Source organism: Sus scrofa, chromosome 3 (genome assembly GCF_000003025.6).
Source record: "Sus scrofa isolate TJ Tabasco breed Duroc chromosome 3, Sscrofa11.1, whole genome shotgun sequence".
NCBI classification, from domain to species: Eukaryota; Metazoa; Chordata; class Mammalia; order Artiodactyla; family Suidae; genus Sus; species Sus scrofa.
Window position 1 is genome coordinate 3,424,538 of NC_010445.4, and position 22,256 is coordinate 3,446,793.

A 22,256-nucleotide genomic window follows, 5' to 3' on the forward strand; every position below is an offset into this window, starting at 1 on the left:
TTATTTATATTTTAGCATCATTTTGCAATTTCAGCATTTTCCCAGTCTGGCCAAAAACAATTATATAGTTAGCCCATTTTCTAACCCTTCTTGTTCCAGAAGAGATTGAAGGCCACATAAAAAGATATGGAACATCCCAGCTTTTAACCATACTAAATCACTAAACTTCACGAAAAGTTTCAGGAGCTCAGAGTTCCTGCTGTGGCACAGTGGGTTAAGAATCCAGTTGCAGCAGCTCAGATGACTGAGTATATGTGGGTTCAGTCCCCAGCACAGTGGGTTAAAGGATCAGGCATTGCTGCAGCTGCAGCTCAAGTTCAGTCCCTGGCCTCAGAACTTCCAAGTGCTGTGAGTATGACCATACACATTTAAAAAAAGAAAGAAAGGAGTTCCCGTCGTGGCGCAGTGGTTGACGAATCCGACTAGGAACCATGAGGTTGCGGGTTCGGTCCCTGCCCTTGCTCAGTGGGTTGACGATCTGGCGTTGCCATGAGCTGTGGTGTAGGTTGCAGACGCGACTCGGATCCAGTGTTGCTGTGGCTCTGGTGTAGGCCGGTGGCTACAGCTCCGATTCGACCCCTAGCCTGGGAACCTCCATGTGCCACGGGAGCGGCCCAAAGAAATGGCAAAAAGACAAAAAAAATATATATTTTGGGAGCTCAGAGTCCTTATTGGGATTTATAAGGTTTTTAGTTAAAGTGACCAGGTTCAAGCTAGAATAATTTTACCTTGATTTGCTTCTATGGTAAATAAAATTAGGGTGAGTGCATAGTTTTTAGTTCGTATTTAATCACTTATCTGCCTACTCCTTACTACCAAGAAGCACATTGCAAATATGGTATTGAGAATGTCCATCTTCAAGTGCCCAGCAGGTAACCTGCTTTATACATTTTTAATTTGAAAATCAATCAACCCCACATAGGGCAGTTGCCGAGCCCCTCCCCTGTATGTGGGATAGTGTGACTTTCCAGAATGCGATGATGACGGGAGACAGGTGTATAACAAAGTCCTTGAACAGAATAGTGGGGAGGATTGTGTGATTTTGTTTAGAAACAACTCCAATGGGTTGTAACGTATCACAAAGTCTGAGAGTGGGGAAGGGACTTCTGTTTCTCTTTGTCCTCTGGCATGAGTTGTGTCGTCAGGACAGCAGGAGCTTCTGGGATTTAGCAGAGGCATTTTATGGGGACAGACTTTCTTCAGCACGGAGTCAGTGAGTGACTTAGCCAAGCCGTTGGGAAACTGATGAGAACATATCCCAGAGATCAAAGCCCTTCTCTTCTTCTTCCCATGAGCTAAAGAAAAGAGGGTCCCGGGAGTTAGCTGAGAGAAATGAGTGAACTAAAGTGACAGTTCATCACTCTTGCTCTCACTGGAGGGATGGCAAGCCTGCTGGGGCACTTATAAAAGACTGTGGAACTTTCCCAAAAATGGCTTGTTTCAAGCCAAGTCTTAGCCTGGGTTTCCCTCAAAGGCCAGCCTTGAGGCAAAGACTGGAGCCTACAACATTCCTGGAGGGAAAGGTAAAAATGATGATAATAATAGATAATAGATATTCAATAATAATATCCCTTGACCTCTTCAGACCATCTCCAGATAAACTGTGGAAAGGAAGGCAGTTTAGCACCACGCCCCCTGGGGGATCCACCCTCTGGGGGACTTTGGGAGGCTGCCTGAAGCAGGTCTTGGAGGGATGGTGGAGCTGGAGGGAGTTACTGAGCAGCTTCCACCAGTCATTGTTTAAAGGTGGCTCTAGAGGGCTAGGGGCTGTTAGCACCCCACAGCTCCCAGCCTTGCTGGAGGAGGCTTGATCAGACTCCCGTCACAGGTGCTGTTGGAAGCAGAGGGTGCATGCCCACAGGGACCACCCCCTGGTCTCCTGGTGACATTTATGTTACTAGCATTGCTGCTGTGAACATTCCCAAACAAGTCCTCATGAATATCTAGATAAAGTGTTCTCCAGGGTCAGCACCTGAGATTGAAGTTCCTCTTTGGCAGAATTTGGGTGTCATTAACAGCACCAGATATTGCCAGATCACTTTCCAAGATCAGTGTAGCTTACTGTCATCATCTTGGCAGTATATGAGTACTCCTACTGATTCTCTTACCAGCGTTTCCTAGAGTCAGCCTTTGTGAGTGCTGCCAACCTGGTTAACTGTGGTTTTAATTTGCATTTCTGTGATTGCTAATGAGGTTGATCATGTTTTCATATGTTTTGTTTTGTTTTGTTTTGTCTAGCAGATGCCTTAAAAAAAAGTCTGATGTTGAATGCTTAATTCCTTAAGGCCCCCCCCCCCCGCTCCATGTGTCCATGTGTGTGGTCTAGGAAGGAGTGTGCTGGGTCAGGGGAGTCTTTATTCGCTTTGAGGATTTTTGTCAAATGAAATTCTTTAGGTTACCTAGAGAAGATATCTGTGACAGTTATTAAATAGTGTTTTTAATGGAGATCCTCGTAATAACTTGAGCTACAATAATACTAAAGTTATAAATAATAACATCCTCATAAAGTCACATCCCCCGATACCACCATCACAATTCCCTTCCCATTTGCTGAAATTTCATTATTGTTATTATTAACCTACATTGGTATGTGTTAAACCATTCGAGTACCTAGGGAGTCTAAAACAGTAGCAATTCTCTGGTTTGATTAGATTCTGAACAGCTACATTATGCTTTGATTACAATCCAAGACTTTTCTCATCATACATACCTGCATTCTCTTTTAATCCATCTCTTCTTTCACCATCAACACGTGAGGAAGAACATGACCATCTGTCATAAATAAGCCCTTTCTTAGTTTCTTAACTAGATTCCAGAGCAAGATAAGAGAAGCAGCTGAGCAGGAGGGAATCCAAGTTAGGACACTGTTCTCTGTCATCTCAGTCCCAAAAGGAACTTCAGAACAAGGCACAGGTGGCACAGCAGAGTCTAATGAATAGGTAACCATTGGTGAAAGGGAGCCTGGGCTGTGAAGGGTTAACTCAGCATGTCCAGGTTGTCCAAACCGCACATCAAAGGTTTGGCCCTTGACTGGCTCTTGGGAGGTGCTAAGGTGTCAGCACATCCCAGCTGATGCGAGTGCCTTTGTTTATCTGGGGTCTTGAGCCATGCAGGTAGTGTATGCTGATGAGTAAGAATTCCGGACACCAAGTTGTGGGTGAGTGTCCCTGGTTGGCAGGGCTCCCCACATGTTGTCACACGTTCTTGTTACCTGCACAGCTGCCCTCCATCCCCACCCCTCTTCCCTTTGCTGATTCCAGCCTGTGTCCTTTTGCTCCGTAACTGTGAGCATGATATCTTTCCTAGTTTCTGAGCCCTTCTAGTGAGTCCCTGGATCTGAGGGTGGCCTGGGAGAACCCTGGACCAGACCACAGCACCATGCAGTGCACACTTAGAGTGCATGAATGCAAGGCACAGGGGCGCTGAGTCCTTGTGCTCCTACCTAGGCATTGTCATTTTCACTTCAGGCTGCTATCGCAGAGATACCATGGACTGGGCAGCTGATTTCTCACTGTTCTGGAGGCTGGAAGTTGAGCCCTGTGATGCCAGTGTGGTTGGGTTCTTGGGGAGAGCCTTCTCCTGATTTGCAGATGGCTGCCTTCCTGTGTGTGCTCACATGACAGAGAGAGACTAAGCAAACGGACTCCTGCTCTTATAAGGGCACTCATCCCATTCATGAAGCTTCTACCTCCCTGACCTCATCTCTTCCCAAAGACCACATCTCCATTCATGATTTCAACATAAGAACTGGGGGGGAAACAAATAGTCAATCCATAGGAACCACTAAGCATGGATGCCCCTCTCCCGCTATCCCCAAATGCCAGGACCTAAACCCTATGGGAAGAGCCAGAATTTCCTAAATTGCAATAAAGAGATCCTGGAGGTAACATTTGCTGTAAATAGACTGTCTTTTGCTTCCCTCAGCTAAATTCATGATTCTTGATCAAGTTCAAAGTGTTGTGTTAGAATTGGCCCAGCCTCACAGCTAACATCCTTTAGAGATGCATATTGTCAATTCTTCCTCGTGCTTAACCTATTTAAATCCTCTAATTAATAACACATTTTCAGGCAGTATATTTGTATCCTGTGCCCCTCACCTAAGAGGCCATAATGTCAACATTTCCCAACCAGCAAATGAGCATAAATAACATTGATTTTTTTTTTTCATCCTGTTTTCTTCAGCTCAGGTTAGAAAGTCCATTCGAATTAGAAGAAAATTGCCTGGAAAGTAGAATATATTTAAGCGAGAGAAAGAGGTCACAGAATCAGATAGGTAGTATAATTATAATTTTGTAAACACCGCAATAAATACTTGCATGGAGATAAGCACAGAAAGAAAAACTTTCAGGTGTTAACTATAGGCGTGTGGCCTTTGAGTACTTGGAATGGGGTTAGTGCAGCTCAGAAGCTCAATTTTTTAATTTAATTCTAGTTAATGTCAATGCAAAGGGCCACACATGGCTAGCAGCTACCCCATTAGATGACTCGATAAAGAGTCAGCTCACTCACGCATCTGGAAGGTGGCGCTGGCTGTCAGCTGGGCCCGCAGCCGGGCTGGTGGCTGAAATGCCCCTGTGTGACCTCTCCATGCGGCTTCCTGCTCATTGGGCCTCCTCACAGCATGGAAGCTGGGCTCGCAGACTGAGCACTCCTAAAGGACCAACAGGTCCGCTATCACTTTTCAGGACCTCCTCTTGGGATTACCTAGGGTTCTTTATGACACTCATGGCACTAAGCAGACCAGATTCAAGCTGGGAACGCAGATCCTGTCCCTTGATGGAAGAGCCTCAATGTCAAACTGTCCAAAGAGGACATGGAACAGGAGGTGATGTGGCAGAAGGAGGTTCATTTCAGCGTCAGTCATCTATGACTGCCCCGCATACCACCCCACACGTAGTACCATAGCAATTATTTATTTGGCTGACGTGCACAGGGGCCCAAGGGGACAGTTCACCTCTGCTCCAAAGGGCTTCCACTAGGACAGCCCACCTGAGGACCAGAAAATCCACATTCAAGGTGATGCACACACACGACAGGCAGGTGAGTGCTGGCTGTGGGCTGGCAGGGAGTTCAGCCGGGGCTGTGGTTGCGGCCCTGCTCCCTCCCCATGCTGTTTCTCTCTGAAGGCTACTTGGGCTTCCAGGTGGCCTGGTGGCTGGGATCCCAAGATTGAGGCTCCAGGGCAGGAAGGCATGTTTACGACCCAGCCCTGGTCGTGCCGCACCACGTCCGCTGTGCTCTGTTGGTGGGGCTGTACCGGGGCCACCCAGGCTCTAGAGGAGGGGGCACGGATCCTTCCACTGATCAGAGGGCTGGTAAGGGGAGCATGTGGGGTGGGGAGCCCTGTGCAGCTGTCTTTGGAAAATGGGAAGGTGAGGGCCTGGGGTGACCTGCTCATCCTGCGCCTGGGAGGTTTCTGGAGGATGCAGCAGGCACTGTTTGGGGCTGTTGTCACCTCTGTTCTTGCTGGACTCTGTGTGACCTCCCGTCAGCGCCCCGCCAGGGGCAGTGACCGTGTCCCCTTTGCACTGCCGGTTCATGACCCATGTCCGCTTTCCCGCGAGGAGTCTATTTCCCTCCCAAACAGAGGAACCTGGCCCGTTTAGGCTGCTGCCAGAGCCGCGAAAGAGGCAAACTGGTAAAGATTTTCACAGAGAGGGTGGCGGTCTGTACCCACCAGAGAAAAACTAACTGTGTGATTGTTTAACTTGAGCTGTTTCCGATCACTGCCCTTGTCCCTGTCTGTTCAGAAACCAGTGTCCGCTTGTGAGAAGTCCTTCCATATGCACCAGTTATTCTGACATCCAGGCAGCTTCTGGAACATTCCAGGAGCCTGGCATGTGCGTTTAGCTCTGCCTGAAATTGGAATGCTCTTCCTTTTCCCCTGCCTTCCACCTGTCCCCGTCAGTCCTCTTCTGAGGCTTTCTGCCCTCCTGCAGGCCGAGATGGGTGCCCTTCTGCGTGACTTGTCACGGGGCAGGAATTGTCATGGTTGTCACCGTTCGCTGGGTACAAAAATGTGCGAGAATGATCCAGGGTTGCAGTACATTAATTTAGTCCCTGAAGTAGCTCCACAGAGGACTGGGTTTGAAGTTTGATGAAATGACTTCTCTGCCACATACGTCTTTTAGAAGTTGACACTTTCCGTAATAAGCTCAAAGGACACGTTCTCCACAAACCACACCAGCAGATGCCACGGGGGAGCTCGGCTTCCCGTGTCTGCCCAGTTCTTCACAGAAGAGGAGCTTGGATCAGTGGTGACAATGTGGCTTGTCTAGGGTGTGTTCCCACCGGCCGTGGGAATTCCTGGTGGGGGGCTCTGCAAGCCTCAGAGATGCCCGGCTCTGTTACCCCCAAACCACTGTGTAAACGAATGCCTTCTCTGCCTCCCTGGCCTTGCTCCTGGGTCTTTGTCACATTGCAGAGCCCCCCACAGTGCCCGTAATGGGGCAGAAACTCCAGAGATGTTCGACACCCCAAAAGGTTGTGACACGGAGTAGTTGTGCCCTGTGCGCATGGACCTTTGTTCGGGGTGTGCTGTCGCCCCTGAGAGGGCGTGATGCTCACAGCCAGAGTCCTGTTTTTCAGCCTGTGTGCTCCAGCGAAGCGCTTGTGTGTACATGAGACCGTGGATACTGTATGGATCAGTTACATGTTATGTGTGTGTACATTATACACACGTTACTATGTACATGTTACGATGTATACATTGTATTTATACAGTGTCTATTATATACTGTGTAACCGCTCTACTTGCAATTAATACGATGTTATATATAATGTACTTACATACAGGCCTTGTTGATTGTGCAGATTACATGTGGATGCATCAGCTTGTTTATTCTAAGGAGTCGGCGCTCGCGATCCTGGGGCCTGGCATCTTCGGGCCCTGTAGGGAGGCCAGCAGGCTGAAAACTCAAGCAGGAGTCGTTGCTGCAATTTTGAGGCAGACGTTCATCTTTTCCAGGAAACTGCAGTTCTGCGCTCAGGGCCTTCAGCTGCTTGGAGAGGGCTGAGCCAATGATGGAGGCTCATCTCCGCTGCTTCAAGTCAGCTGACTGTTCAGTGGTGACCACAGCCACCCAGACCTCTGTGACGGCAGCTGGTTAGCGTGCGATTACGTACCTGGGTCCTGTAGCCTGGCCAGGTGGACATGTGGACGTAACCTGCACACAAACAGGGCATCTCCAAGGACAATAGTGACAGGACCGCACCTGCTGGCTTTAAAATCAGATATATACACAACTCCACTGTGTACCTAAGCCTACTGATAATGGGCTGGGAGTAGGGTGTTGATGTTCTTTGGGGGCCATTATTCTGCCCAGTGAATAAATCAGCAAAGATTCAGCACAAAGAGGTAAAACAGGGAATCATTTTGGGGGGCTTAACGAGTCGTCGGTACCCATCTCTGTAACATAGGTAGCTCACTTAGCCATGCTCATTTGCTTCTGAAAACCCTACCCCTGAGTGCAAAGCTATCACATGCAAATATGTTGCCATTATTCACAGAAAGACGGTGACGTGTTCCATCCCGACCCCAGATATCCAAACACTTTGCACGGATGAAACACAACGTGAACAAAGAAAACAAGGCTAGAAAGAGTAATGTCTTTAAGGTAAAGCAATGCAGTTTGTCCATAAAATAGACTGCAACGGAGGTTTATGGTACTGGCTCTTTTTTCTTCCTTCATTTTCGTCCCCAATTTCTTTAACCTGTGGGGGGCGGTGCCTGGTTACTCAGAGTGACCCGAGAAGTGATGACACATAAAAGCACCTTGATAATGTGGGAAAAAAGGATGTGCACGTGTACGTGTGACTGGGTCGCCTTGCTGCGCAGTAGAAAATCGACAGCCCACGTGTACACCCGCTCTGATGGAACAAAAGAAAAATCGTTATTAAAAATAAAAATATTGAAAAGGAAAATCACCTCGAGGGAAAATGAAGGCAAGACCTGAGACGTCGCCAGATGGAAAATGTGGAGATAGGGCGTCCACACAGCAGACCGGAGGCTTGTTGAAGATGTGACCTCCCGGCCGGTGTACGGAGGGGAGCAAAATGGGCTGACGTGCAGCGAAAATGTGTTCTGCGGACGCTCTCCACCGAGGAACGGGGTCCAGGGAATGGCACGTCCTTGCTGGAAAACTGCCGTGTCACAGCACGGCTTCCGCACGGGGTACTTGTGCAGCGAACTTTTGATGAAAACGTCAGCACACGCACGTGCGCACACACACATAGATACAGGGCTCATTGGTTAAAACGTGCTGTGGCTTCTTTCCAAGAGGCAGCACAGCCAAGACGCAGGAGCGGAGGCCTCGTTGTGTGAGGTCAGGGCGTGTGTGCTTGCAGACTCGCAGAACTTGTCTACGAGGCGCGCAGGGAGCTGGGAACAGTGGCTGCTCCTCGGGAGGGGGATGGGAGACAGCGATCGGAGGGAAATCTCCTGATAACCTAAGGATGGAACATGATGGGAGATAATGTGAGAGAAGGAATGTGTGTGTGTGTGTGTGTGTGTGTGTGTGTGTGTGTGTGTGTGTGTCCGTGCCTGGGTCACTATACCATACAGCAGGAATGTGCACAACATGGTAGATCCACTCTGATGTTAAGAAAGAGAAGAAAAGGAAAAACCTTTTTGAAAGTGATGCACATCCCAGGAGGCAGCTCTGAGGGGGCCCCCACTCACACCAAAGTACACAGTACACAGCTGAAACGGTTCATGGTGGGGAGTTCGCATTGTGGCTCAGCAGTAACCAACCCAACTAGGTATCTGTGAGGATGCGAGTTTGATCTCTGGCCTCAGTGGGTTAAGGAGCCAATGTTGCCGTGAGCTGTGGTGTGGTTGCAGGTGTGGCTCAGATCTGGCGTGGCTGTGGCTGTGGTATAAGCAGCTGCAGGTCCAACTTGATCCTTAGGCTGGGAACACCCATATGCTGCAGGTGTGGCCATAAAAAGCAAAAAAAAATAAAGAAAGAAGAAGAAGAAAGAAAGGTGTCATGGTGAATTGTTTCCCTGCAGTGCCATCCTATGGAATAAAAATGCACCAAATTCTGAGGTTGTTTGGGGAAGACTTTTTCCATCCCAACGTCTTGATGAGAATGCACAGTATTGCCCTGTACAGATGGGCCTGTGGAGCAGACTTTACCCCCATCCCTTCCTCTGCCCGTCTTCCCAGCTGGCAGAACCCCCCAGAGCAGCTGAAAATGAACACCATGCATTCCAGCCTCCCTTGCAGCAAGGCTGGCCCAACTCGTGTCCAGTGGACCATCAGAGGTTTGCTGAGGGAGATTCCCTGGTCAGAAAGGACATGCAGGAACTAAGTCCTCTTCATTCTTTCGGACACGGTTGGGTAAAGATGTGATGGCTGGTGCAGTGGTAGCCATCTCGTAACCATGAGGACCATCACCTCAGGAAGAAAGCAGAGGATGACTCTGAAGAACGAAAGTACCTAGGTTTGTGGCATCTTCATGATTCCACTGAAATAAGCAATCTCGAAACAAGTCACTGCTGGACTTCTTCCAATGAGAAAGACTGAATACTTCTATCATTTAATCCTAACGGTCCTCAGCATCTGTTCATTTAATAAGGTTTTCAGTTACTTAAAGCTAAAGAATCCTAGCTGATATAGCACATCATAAACTCCTAATTATGCTGACCTTACCATGGCAGTGAACACGAATTTCATTATGATGTATTTTCTTCGTAGAATCAGTGACCAAGAAATAAAGGTTTAAGGAGTGAATGGTTTATCAGAGGGGCAAAGCCCAGCCAGTGTTTTATCACCACGGATTTACATAATGCTCGCTGTGAACAAGGATGTTTTAGGGAGATGTCTCTTTGACATTTCTCTAGTCTAAATTTTCTGAAATTAACGTACATTTTTATCATGACATCACACGACCACAGATCTCTACAGTAGAGGTGTAGCTGTAATTGAGAAAATTGTGCCTTAGAAAACAGTCCCTCCAGGACTATTGAAGGCCATGTACACCCAACCCACTAGGCTTGCACCACATTCATCCATTCCCTGCAGTGGGCGGAGCGAACTTGAGTTTGAGTCAAGTTCTGGTGCCCCAGTCCTCACTTGGTGAACTTAAGTTGGTCAGCTTTTTTGTTCCTGACTCTGCTTGGCCTTGGACATAGGAAAGACAAGAATCAACTATGAATATGACTCACTGACATCCCAGGGACAGTCTGGAAAGCCTGGTGTTTACTTTACAGGTGTTTCGTGGTTCTGGGTACTGGGTATTGTACCATTTAGAACACTTTAGCCACAAGTAAGAGAACACAAAGCAAAGAGGCTTCCTCACTTAGCAAGGAGGCAGGTGGGGGCTGCCCTTCACTTAAAATGACTGTCAGGGATCCAAGATCCTTCCCTCCTTTGGCTCCTGTGTCTTTACAGTGTGAGCTCTTTGACCTCCTGCTTGTTGCTTCATGGCCCCAAGAGGGCTGCTGCAGCGCCAGGCATCATGGCCCCACTCAGAAGCAGAAAGCAAAGGCTGCAATGGCAAAAGATCCTTTTCTGTAGTGTTTCTCTTTTGTTATCCTCAACAGAAAAGCTTTCGCTGAAGCCCTTCAGCCCATTTCCTCGGGACTGTGATATATGACAATTCCTTGTGGCCCAAAGCAAAACGAAACAGGAAGGCACACATCTGGCCGTTTTCATTCTCGGAAGTGGAAGGTCACCAGAAGGGAAGGGAGCCGGAGATGGTTGCTGTCTGACAGTGAACATCTGTTTGAATCCGAGTCCATCCCAGAGATACACTGACTCCCAAACACTGGTCAAGCAGGTGGGCCTCACAGCACCCACCACCCAAAGGCAGGTTAGTACACACGTTCATGCTGAGTGTCTCTTAAGCGCCCAACATGTACAAGACAGAGAGGGTTTCAGCCCTCTGGGAACAGACAAACACTACGCAATGTAGTGAATATGAGCATCTAAAACTGTGACACAGGGAGTTCCCTTCGGGGCGCAGTGGTTAACACATCCGACTAGGAACCACGAGGTTGCCGGTTCAATCCCTGGCCTGGCTCAGTAGGTTAAGGATCGAGCCTTGCCATGAGCTGTGGTGTAGGTCGCAGACTCAGCTCAGATCCCGCGTTGCTGTGGCTGTGGTGCAGGCCGGTGACCACAGCTCCGATTTGACCCCTAGCTTGGGAACCTCCATGTGCCACAGGAGTGGCCCAAGAAATGGCAAAAAGACAAAAAAATTAAAAATAAAATTGTGACACAGACCTTGAAGAAAATCTAAGAACAGAAAGAGGTAGAGCGTGAGGCCAGAAGCGTAATTCTGGCCAAAACATAAAATGACCTTTGTGAAAAACGATAGTGAGAACACCAAGCGTTTTTCTCAAAAATCCAGATCCCTCCTCCTCGAGAGCGATCGTGTGACTTTGCTTCCCTCCGAGACTGCTTGTCTGCGACTCGAATGTTCCTTTCATGTAAACAAAGCTTTCTAGGCCTTTCATACCCGGACGTGACCGCCCGGCACAGCACACTTTCGGGGCGAGCTTCGTGGTGGGTATTCACTTAACACGGGTTCCCTCTCCGCGGGGAGGCCCTGCTTCCCCGGCCGGTTTCTTTCCGTGTTGCTTATCGATCCTACGAAGGCTTCTAGGCCTTCTTCGGGGAGTTGCTTTGTATGCGATGCTTGAAGAGGAGGAGCTGGGGATGTAGATACAGTTGTGAGAAGAGGAGCAGCACAGGAGGGAGAGGCCCGCCGAGGCATCTCTTGGCCTTGAGGTTGTCACCTGCCCAGGAGCGTTCGGCCCCCCTGATTAGGTGACCTCCGGAGCCGTGGCGGAGTGGGTGAGGGAGTGCTGATAAATCACCCCTGGGCAGAGGGCGCCCTCCCCGCCTGATGAACGTGCAGGTCCAGTTTCCTCGCACCAGGTCCCAGGCGGGAAGGCCCTGGGCGCACGCGTCTGCCACCCGCAGGCAACCCCGGCTGCCTTGCGCGCTGTCTTAGAAAACCATCACCGTGGGTCCTGATGTTGCCTCTGGAGCCCTGCACTCCCCCTGCTTCTGACATCTCCCGGGCAGACCGCAGTCAGAATCAGAGAGCCAGCATTGCCTCGCCACCGTCCTCTGTCTCTGCCCAAGTCCCCGTCGTCGCACCCAGCGCCCAGCCTCAGCCTTCATCCCGTCTGTTCCAGGGGCAACACCCGACCCACCGGTCGCTCTGTCCTTAGGTTCCGGGACCCCCAACCCTCCCGGCTTTCCTCCCACCTCTCTGGCTGCTCCCCCCAGACCCCACTGCTGCTTCCTCCTCTTCTCCCCCTGCCCCCATCTCCTGGCCCTGTCCCTTAGCCGTCCCCTCCTCCAGCCTCGGGAGTGCGCTGTACCTACACGCTGACGCCAGTGGCCCCGAGCCCAGCCCTGTCCTCTCCCCGACTCTCAGTCTCAGGACCCCACGTCCTCCTCCCCACCCACAGCCTAAAAGGCCCTCCCCTATCGTGGGGCTGAAAAGTGGAACCCCCGCCTCCCCCGCCCCATACACACACACCCCAGCTCTCTCGCTGGGCCCCTGTCTCGGGTCCCTCAGCACTGTTCTGTTGCTCAGGCCCCCGAGGAGGCTTCATCAGGAGATCCCGGGCCTCTGCCCTCCAGGTGTCTTCAGAATTGGGCCTTTTCTCATCGCCCCCGTCACTGCACCAACCCCCTCATCCCCTCTCCCTGGTCCCCTGCTGCCCTTCCTGCTTCCGCCCTGCCCCCTTAGAGTCCATTTCTAAAAAATCCTCCAAGGTCCCCAGCTTAGAGCAAAGGTCAGGGTCTTGCAAGAGACTCCCTGTCCTGGGCCCCCCCTCCCTCTTACCCCTACCCCTGCCCCCGGTGTTCCTGCCCACCCCAGGGCCTTTGCACACGCTGCCCCTCTCCAGGAGAGCTTACCCCGCAGTCACCCACAAGGCCCTCGCTCACCTCTCGCGAGCCTGTTTCAATGTCACAGGATCAGGAGGGTCTCCGCGGAGCCTTTTATTCTAAAGTGCCACCTCGCCCCACTCCCTGTCCCTGTCCCCTCCCCTGCCTTCTACCAGACCGCATAATTCGTTTGTCATGTTTATTTCCGGGCCCCACCCACACCCCCGAAAGCCAGTTCCTTGAGGGTGGGTGTCCTGCCTCTTTAGTTCTCTGCTACATCCCGGCTCTTGGAACAGAGCCGGGCACCTAGTCAGTGCTTCCTAGACATTTGTTGAACGACCCCACCCTTCTGCCGTGTAACTCCCAGCAGGTGTTGAAGAACAGATATCCTGGCCCCCCTTGGCCTTGATCAGACGAGAAGCCTCAATTCCTTCATTCGTTTCTCTTCAGATGGCTTTTCTAGGTGCCCCACCCCATCACCGTTCTCTGTAAGCTGTTACTGACTCTCTCGAAGGGGGAGGGGAAATTGAATACGATGCTCCAAATTTATTCTGGAAAACGTCTCTCACGTGGGAACCATTGATGCCTATCGACTGGGAACCGTACTGATGCCTGTGATTGGGACCCGGGGTATTGGCTTCTATTGATAGGAGCTGATATTGCCGTGTCGATGGGTAAGTGGGGCTTTGGCTCAGATTAAGCCTGCGACTAATGGAAATTCACAGGACTTTCTGGCAAAAGCAGTGCCAGGTCTGGCTCTTCTGCAGCTGCACAGTTGGCTGCCTTTAAAATTCTTGAAGGGACCTTGCGTAGCTTCCCAAAGGGCCGGGTTGCTCACTCCCTGGTTAGAACCGCCCTGGGTTCAGGGCTTGGCAGGACGAGGGTCTCGGAGGCTGGACTGGGGTGGGGGGGGACCTGCATACCTGCTCCCCATCTCTACACCAGAGAGAGTGGTCCTCACAGCCGAGGGCACGAGGACACAGGACGTCCTCAGGGAGGGCCTGACTCTGGCCCTGCGAACTACCATCCGTAAGTGGCACCTCCCTGTCTGCCGGTGCAGGGCAGTCACCTCTCCCACGTCTGGGAACAGCTGTCTGGGAGCGACACCGAGACGCAGGCGAGTCCTTTCATCCAGCTGCTTGGGTGACCCAAGTACCTGTCCCCACTGGTCACCATGTCCATGCCGCAGGCACCTGTGCCACCGCAGGTCCTGCTCAGAGGGACAGCGGAATCTCAGCGTTTGCTTCCTTTTGGGCCTCTGGACACTGCACCTCCTAGACCCAGAACCCTGAGCTCAGTTCATGATCAGGGGACTGGGGGAAGGGTCAGGGTTTTCCACGTCGTACTGCAAATCAGATTTGAGAAAACTTCGTTGGTCTGTGGAGCTCCCTGGTGGCTCAGCAGGTTGGGGATCCGGTGTTGTCCCTGCCGCGGCATGGGTTCAGTCCCTGGCCCGGGAGTATCTGTATGCGGGGGCGCAGCCCAAAAACCCAAAAATGGCTTTATTGGTCTGACGTTTCTCATTTGCACACACCAGCGACAGTTCAGTGAAATTTACAGACTGGGAGCTTGCTCAGTAGGGAAAATAAGAGCACTTCTGTGTCGCCTGCCACTGGGCTGGGCCTCCTGAAACACGGAGATGACATAGGGATCCATCCCCTGGGGCGAGACTTGGCGGGTTCTCCCTCCTCCACCTTCTCCTGGGAGTTCTTGCACCGGCCGCTCCACAGACTGCTGTAGCCTGGGCAGCTCCCGACCGCGTTATTCCCATCATCCTAACTTACACCTCCCGCCACAGTCTCCCCTGCGGGAATCTAACGTTTGATTTTGACATCTGTGAGTTTGTTTCTGTTTCAACTCATTTTTCCTTTGCATTATTCTGTCTGTATATCGTGTGGGACAGGTGATATCAGGTCTGTGTCTTTCTCTGACTGACTGACTGTGATCATGTCTAGGTCCCTGCATGTTATTGCAGGTGGAAGTATTTCAGTCTTCTTGACGGCTGAGTAGTACTCCATTGTGTGTATGCATACCACAGTGTCTTTATCCATTTCACTGTCGGTAGCCATGTAGGTTGCTTCCATGTCTTGGCTATTGTAAGTAGTGCTGCTGTGAACATTGGGGTGCATGGATCTTTTCCAATTACGGTTTTCTCTGGATGGATTCCCAGGAGTGGGATGGCTGGATGCTATGGTAGTTCTGTGTTCAGTTTTCTGAGGACCCTCCCTACCGTTCTCTGTCGTGGTCACACCAGCTTACATTCCCACCAACGGTGCAGGAGGGTTCCCTTGTCTCTACACCTGTTCCAGCGTTTACTGTTTGCAGACTTTTTGATGACGGCCATTCTGACCTGTGTGAGGGGTGGCGCTGCCTCAGAGCAGTTTTGATTTGCATCCCTCTAATAATTAGGGCTGTTGAATGTCTTTTCATGTGCTTTTTGGGCCATCTGCCAGCTCTTCTTGCCACATTAGAATAGCCACGTTCATCTCTCAGGGAGGTGAAATTAAGACTGGAGAGACTGGAGAAAGCCAAGGACGCTGAGATTTCAGGTAGGATCTGCTCACAGGCACATTCTTCTCACCTCTTTTTAAAAACTGGGTTTTTTGGAGTTCCCGTCATGGCTCAGTGTTTAATGAACCCGGCTATCCTCCATAGGACGCGGGTTCAGTCCCTGGCCTTGCTCAGTGGGTTAAGGATCTGGCGTTGCCATGAGCTGTGGTGTAGGTCGCAGACACGGCTCGGATCCTGTGTGGCTGTGGCTGTGGGGTAGGCCGGCAGCTACAGCTCCGATTCGACCCCTAGCCTGGGAACCTCCAGATGCCGCGTGGGGCCCAAAAAAGACCAAAAGACCAAAAAAAAAAAAAAAATAGTAGGTTTTGTGTTTGTTTTTGCTCTGTTCACTTCCTACTATTTCATAATTTTAAAACGTCTTTCAGTGTTCATTGTCAGTGATGAGCTGGAAGAGCCCGGTCCCCAGGGGCTAAAGCTCTGGGCGGCAGCTGTAGAGTCAGTTTAAACGTTTCCAGCAAATGAGCTTTTTTCCAAAACCAGGATGTTCACTTCACCATCATGTAAGAAACCCCGATTCTTGCCGTCCTGGGGGTTCCTGGAGGGGTGTGCTGGGGAAAATACACAAGCCGCCTCATGCATTCATTCCCGATCCCACCGCACTGGAACTCCACACCCCTCGTGTCGTTACGTGACGTGCCTCCCGACACCCAAATGCTGCAGGGAGCCAGGAGGCCGCCCTGCCTTCCCAAGCTTCCCTAAGGCTTCTGGCTTTCCTCTGATAGCTGACCCAGGCCGCCGTGTGTCGTGGTTATTGTGCCCAAGCCTTATCTTCCCTGGGAGTTTGCAAAGTCCTCGAAGGCAGAGGTGACCCTCCACTTGGGTTCCGCCTTCTTAGTGTCACATGCGTGAGCGGGCCCTCTACGCATTTCCGGAGAAATGGTCATGAGTCTTATCTGTTAGAACTCGGTTTTAAACCCAAAAACTAAGGAGTCCCTCGGGAGGGGTCCTGTCGGTTGTGCTGTGAGCGCGTAAATGCAGAGAGGGGCTGGACCCGTGGGGACGCCTTCCAAGGAGGACCGCGCCGTCTTGAGGAGAGAACTCGGGGAGCCGGGGGCCCCTCCCGACACTGCAGTCAGCCGCAGAGTCTCAAGCCCACCCCTCAGGGGTCCCCCGTGATCCCGGCTCACCTGCGACGGGGACGTTTTGTTGTCGCTGGTCTCCAGCAGAACAAACGGCCGGCGGTACCTGGTCAGAACGGGGCCCTGGTCACAACGCCATCTAGGGATCCGTCGGCTCCAGGTCGCTCATCCATCTCCGATTTGAAAACCTGAAAACGCCCAGACTTCACTCTTGTGTTTTTTCTTTCAAATGGATTTGTACGTTTTAAAGACAAAACACAGGCCACGTCAGTGTCTGCCTTTTCCTGCCTGCCGGTTGGTTCTCGACCATTACAAGCTCCCTGAACGATTCGCACACTCAGCAAAGTCATGCCATTGTGGTGCGCAGTCTTAGGATAAACTCTGTGTTTCCAGAGTCGAACCAAAAGTCGAATTTCTCCCATGGGGTGTTTTGATCACGGGCCTTCTCGAAGGGGGAACGCGGAGCAGGTTATGACCCAGTCCCCCAGCCGCCCGCCCAGCCAGCATTCTCACTGGGAGAAGGGCCTGGACGGTCTGAGGCCCCCTCCACCAAGCGGCCCTGACCGCTCAACCCCTGGCTTTCGTTCCTGTGTCTGAGGCTTGCGAGGGATGCCCCGGGAGCTCAGCGCTCAGAAGCGGAGACGGCGAGGCTTCTTCTGCGTGGGTCAAGCCTCGTCCTTCCAGAGGCTCCAGTGCGTGAAGGTGACACGTGACACCGGGGTCACGTGAGCAAGACAGGGCGGGTGCAGTGCTCAGGGGAAGCCGTGGCGGAGGGTGACGGCCAGTCCGTCCATGGCACCACCTTCTCGGCTCAGGGTCCTCACGTCCGCCAAGCTGCGCGGAGCCTAATCGAGCAGGTGTTTGCAGCATTTCCCTTTGGGGCTCAGCGGGTTAAGCATCGGCCATCGTGTCCATGAGGACGCAGGTTCGATCCCTGACCTCGCTCAGTGGGTTAAGGATCCGGCCTTGCTGTGAGCTGTGGTGTAGGTCGCAGATGCAGCTCAGATGCGGCGTGGCTGTGGTGTAAGCCGGCGGCTACAGCTCCAATGCGACCCCAAGCCTGGGAACCTCCATATGTTTGCCCGGGAACTTGGAGTCAGCTGTGTCTGGTTCCAGCCGAGCTAGTGATGCCTACCCAGGACCCCGACCCTCCCAACTGGGCATGTGTGAGTGTCCCCTGGGCGACCTTTTGACATCAGAGGGCCCAAACCTCCGCCCTCACACGGTGCAGAGGCCTGTGGCTCAGTTAAGCTGCAAAGAGCACCCCGACCTCAGCTCTACCATCACCTCTCCCCGCGCCTCTGCCCCCCTGCGTCTTAATTCTTCTCTGCATGCAAAGCGCAGCCCCTCGCCTTCAGGGAGGCGGGTCTGAGACCTGTTTTGTCTCCGTGCTTGTATGGTGGTTAACGCCTCTCTTTGCTGCACACCTCAGCATCGCAGCATTTTGGCCTGCTGTGCGCGGGCCAAACAGATCTGGTCGGGTCACGAAAGCGCTGGGTTCCAGAAGCTCGGCACCGACCCACTGCACCAGCCTCAGAGCGAGCCGGCGCACAGGGCGGCCAAGGATGCTTCTTTCCTGGCATGCCATTTCTTCCCGATCTTTGTTTTCTTCCGTTTGTCGCTTGGGCGGTTCAGAAATTGGGATGGAAAAGCTGCAGACATGCTCATCCTGCATCTTTCATAAGAAAGGCACTGAATTACATCTCAGACTTGGTTCCCTTTCGAGGTTTAAGCCGCCTCTGAAATCGCGCCTGGTGGACTCGCTGATCCAGGGCCTGGCTGGGTGGCCTGGGGCCCAGGTGGCTTGTTGGGCGGCTTCACTGCTTCTTCCCGTCCGGATGTCAGGCCCCAAACGAGCATCTCCACCCACAGCTCTGTCTCCGTGTCAGCTTCCAGAGAAGGGAGCCGCTCTCCTGGGCACTAGATAGAGTTTGTTCCCTTATCTCAGAGGGTCCGTCAGGCCCGAGGATGCACCGGGTGGTTTGTGATCAGGATTCCTCGCCACGTGCCAAAAATAAACCAATTTGGTAGTCAGCTCAGTGTCCTTGAGTTCAAGAGAAAACAGCTCGTGGACTGGAGGAGCCCCTTCCCCCCCCCCAGAGACATGGGGCCAGATCCAGGTGTTTGGAGCCCCAGCACCAGCCCAGCGGAAGCAGGCAGGGTGCCGGGAGGTGGGGAGCTTTCTCTCGCTCGAGGCCAGCTCCTCAGTCAGGGAGTAAGGAAAACGCCCTCAGCGTGGCCGGATTGGCTGGGGGTGCACATGTGAACTCTCTTAAAACCAGGAAATCACCGATGTGCTCAGTGTTTGGGGACCCACTGACTAGACGTACGGCATTTCAGGTCCAGGGGAGCGGTTACAGGCGCATGAATGTTCCATTAAGTTTACCTGTGCCGGTGTGCAGGTGGGAGCATGCTCCACCTCGAGCCGAGAAATCTGTCGCCAACACCCTCTCCAGAAAATGATGCCTGCGTTTCCTCCCAGAAGAATGTATACAAACACACGAGATTCTTGCCTGCAGTTTTATGGCGTTCAGAGACCCTCTAAAACGCCGAGAGACACCAGCCCCAGTGTCGCCATCCCCTCCCCCCCTCCTTGAGTAACGCTTTCATGCGTTCCTTGGACTCCAGGCGTAATGAGGCCTGTGTCGTGGTTAAAATTTGCCTTTCAAGGCGGATGTTTGATGAGTTAGGCCCCAGAAGTCCTGGTGCCTCTTGGATGAGGAAAATGAAGCTTTGATGTGGCCGAAGTTCCTGCCCTTTGTGAAACACCCACGTGGGAGCCGGACCCGCAGAGCTGGTCTCTGCGTCGGAAACGAGCCCCCTTTATTCCTTCCCTCCTGACTCTCCAAGCCCCTTTTCTTGACTAGTTCTTCTCTCCCCCTCACGAAGTCTCAGACGCATCACAGAGATGCAGACGCCCCAAGATCTCTTCCGGAAGATGTAAGCCAATCGCCTCTTTTGCAGAGGTTGCATTTTCTAATTTCGTTAAATCTCTGGCTTCCTCTGCGCCATCAGCTGGGGCGGGCTTCGGGGTTAGAGCGCGCCCGTGCAGAGGAGAAGGGCCTTTGGTTCCTACACTCCGTAGCCGTTGCCGTTGGTCCCCAGAGTCGGGCACCCTGGGAAGGAGGCCCAGGAGATGCCACCTGGCCGGCGCAGTTGTGATCTGGGTTGGCGCACCCTGGATGTGGCCGATGCTCTGAGGGTGCCTTTGGGGTCCCCCTAGGTGATCCCTGCTGGGAGTCTGAGGACATTTCCCGGATACGAGCTGTGCCTCCTCCACCTGACTGCTTCCAACCACCCCGGGATGCTTGCAGTCCACGGGCCAGGTCAGCTGAGTCACTTTGCCCCCAACCAGGGGACGCGAGTCACCTTCAAGCGAGCTCCCTGCCTTCAGTCTACATCTAGTCACGCCCCCTTGACCCTCACCCCGCACCCCCTATTTGATCCCTGCTGGTGATGGTGGTGCCCGCTGTTCCCAAGGCAGCGCTCTTTTCCACATGCTGCCACCAGGGGGCGCTCCACACAGCCTTCCGCCTTCGCAGTTCTGGGAAGGAATCTGGTACCCAGCCCTCCAGCTCCATCACCATGGGACTCAGGTGGGAGGAGTTCTCTCAAAGGCCCCTCCAAAGAAACCCCCCTTTCCAACCTCCTCAGCCCCATAATAAATTCCGTGCTTTCTTGTGTGCCACCTGCCAACGGGGGCAAACTAATGCTCGCGGAACTATCAGATGGTGGCTGCCTGTCCTGGCAAAACTCCGAGACAGACAGGTTTCCGTGTCCCTGTCCTGGGACTCCTGCATGGTTTGTTCTTTAGAATTAAGTTCCTCTATATCCTTTCTTTCCATCTGAATTGTGAGCCGTGTGGGGAAAGGGACGATGAGTCCTCTGTAGTAGAAATTCTGGTGTCTAAAACTGTGTGATCGTGAGTGTCTAATAACCCTTTTTGGCTGGTTAGGGATATTTTGAAATGCTGGAGTGCCTTCCCCATCTGTGCCAAAACCCCAGAGAACACATACATTAAGAAAACATCCCTTCAAAGGACATAAATGTCCAGGGCCGCGTAACCGCTGTGTCTTACAAATGAGCCCCACAGCCCCGCGATCGCTGAAAGGCCAAGGCAATGAACCTATTTTTGGAAAGCCGGAGATCATAGAATTTCAGCCTTGCAGCAGGAGCCCCGTGAGTTACCCTCACGCAGATGGTTTAAGCAAAGAGAGAGAAACTTTCTAGAACGGTTCGAAAGGCCGTAACGGCTCAAAGAGCGTCACAGAAGCGCACCCCGGGGGTTGCCCTCCTTCGAAGGTCCTGTAAGGCCAGGGAGCATTCCTGCAAATCAAGAAAAACCCAAGAATAGAACATGGCTGCAAAAATGCCAGCAAATGACCCCTGTCTGCACCTCATCACTTTGAAATCTAGTGAACCTGGAAAGTAACTTCTAGATGAAGTTGCAGCTTCTACAGAACACACAATTGCTAAATGATGCAGAAAAAAAATAAGTAAAATTTTCAAATTTTAAAAGAAGTTACTAGGATGCGTTAGAAAGGTGGGTCCTGATGCAATGAAAAGGTTCCTTTTCACTGACTTAGGGGGACTGTGGTTGTACTAACACGATACACATTTCATAAGCAACATGAAAGTAGAGGTCTCGCTGAAGTTAATGGGCACATACAAATTATTTGGAATTCACATTTCTATTTAAGTTCATCCTTTTTTTGGGGGGGCACACCTGCAGCATATGGAGGTTCCCAGGCTAGGGGTCTAATCAGAGATGCAGCCGCCAGCCTACGCCAGAGCCAGAGCAACACCAGATCCGAGGCGCGTCTGCAACCTACACCACAGCTCACGGCAACGCCGGATCCTTAACCCACTGAGCAAGGCCAGGGATCGAACCCACAACCTCATGGTTCCTAGTCGGATTCGTTAACCACTGAGCCATGACGGGAACTCCTCTCCTTGAACATCTCTAGCTTCGAGTAGCGTGAAGAGAGGTTTGCCAGGAGAAATTGGGCTTGTGCACTGGCCAGATGCTAGTTAGGAAGTCCCAAAGGGGGGGCAGCTGGGTTCGGTGCAAAGAGTTTAGGCTTTGCTGGCCACGTGGCCTCTGTCCAAACACCCAGCTCTGCCCTGTCGCCTGGCAGCAGCCATAGCTGATGTGTAAACCCAGCGGTCCACTTAGGAAGGGTGAAATTGGAATTTCACGTGACTCTACATGCAGCAAAATGTTGTTCTCCTGTTGGCTTTGTTTGGCAGCCGTTTTATAAGGTAAAAACCCCTTTTAGCTCACAGGCTGTACGGGTGAGATTTAGCCAACAGGCTCCATCAAGCCATGTCAAGGCCACTGTGTCCCCATGGGATGGGTAATATGGAAATTGTCCCTTTATGGATAGAGAAACTGAGGCATGGGGACCCTTAAGTGACTCCCTAAAGACAAACAGCCAAGAAAGACAGAGCAGCGACCAGGACTGACGGGTCTGCCTCTGAGGCCACACCTCTAACGTGGGTTCCACCGTCTCTGGCGACTGTTTATATAGAATATTTATCTTTTGCTTCCCCACCGTGGAGCATGATGCCATGGGTGACACAAACTTCTCCTCCAAGCTCTACGCTGTGTTGTGTGTGTGTGTGTGTGTGTGTGTGTGTGTGTGTGTGTGTGTGTGTGTGTGTGTGTTGTCATTTTAGAGCTGCACCCACAGCATATGGAAGTTCCTTGGGTAGGGGTCGAATCGGAGCTGCAGCTGCCAGCCTACACCACA

General features: G+C 52.0%; 1 long non-coding RNA gene across 2 annotated transcripts in view; it reads left to right on the plus strand.

Moving 5' to 3' along the window:
• The window catches only part of LOC102158292, a 95,723-nt gene that overhangs the window by 41,968 nt on the left and 31,499 nt on the right, over window positions 1-22,256 (plus strand). The window contains exon 3 of one of the 2 annotated variants that reach the window (XR_002342200.1): window positions 6,814-7,668. The exons of the other annotated variant lie outside the window; for it this stretch is intronic. This is a non-coding gene — a long non-coding RNA (uncharacterized LOC102158292). Of the gene's footprint in view, window positions 1-6,813; window positions 7,669-22,256 lie in introns of those variants that run through there. 2 annotated transcript variants of the gene reach the window in all.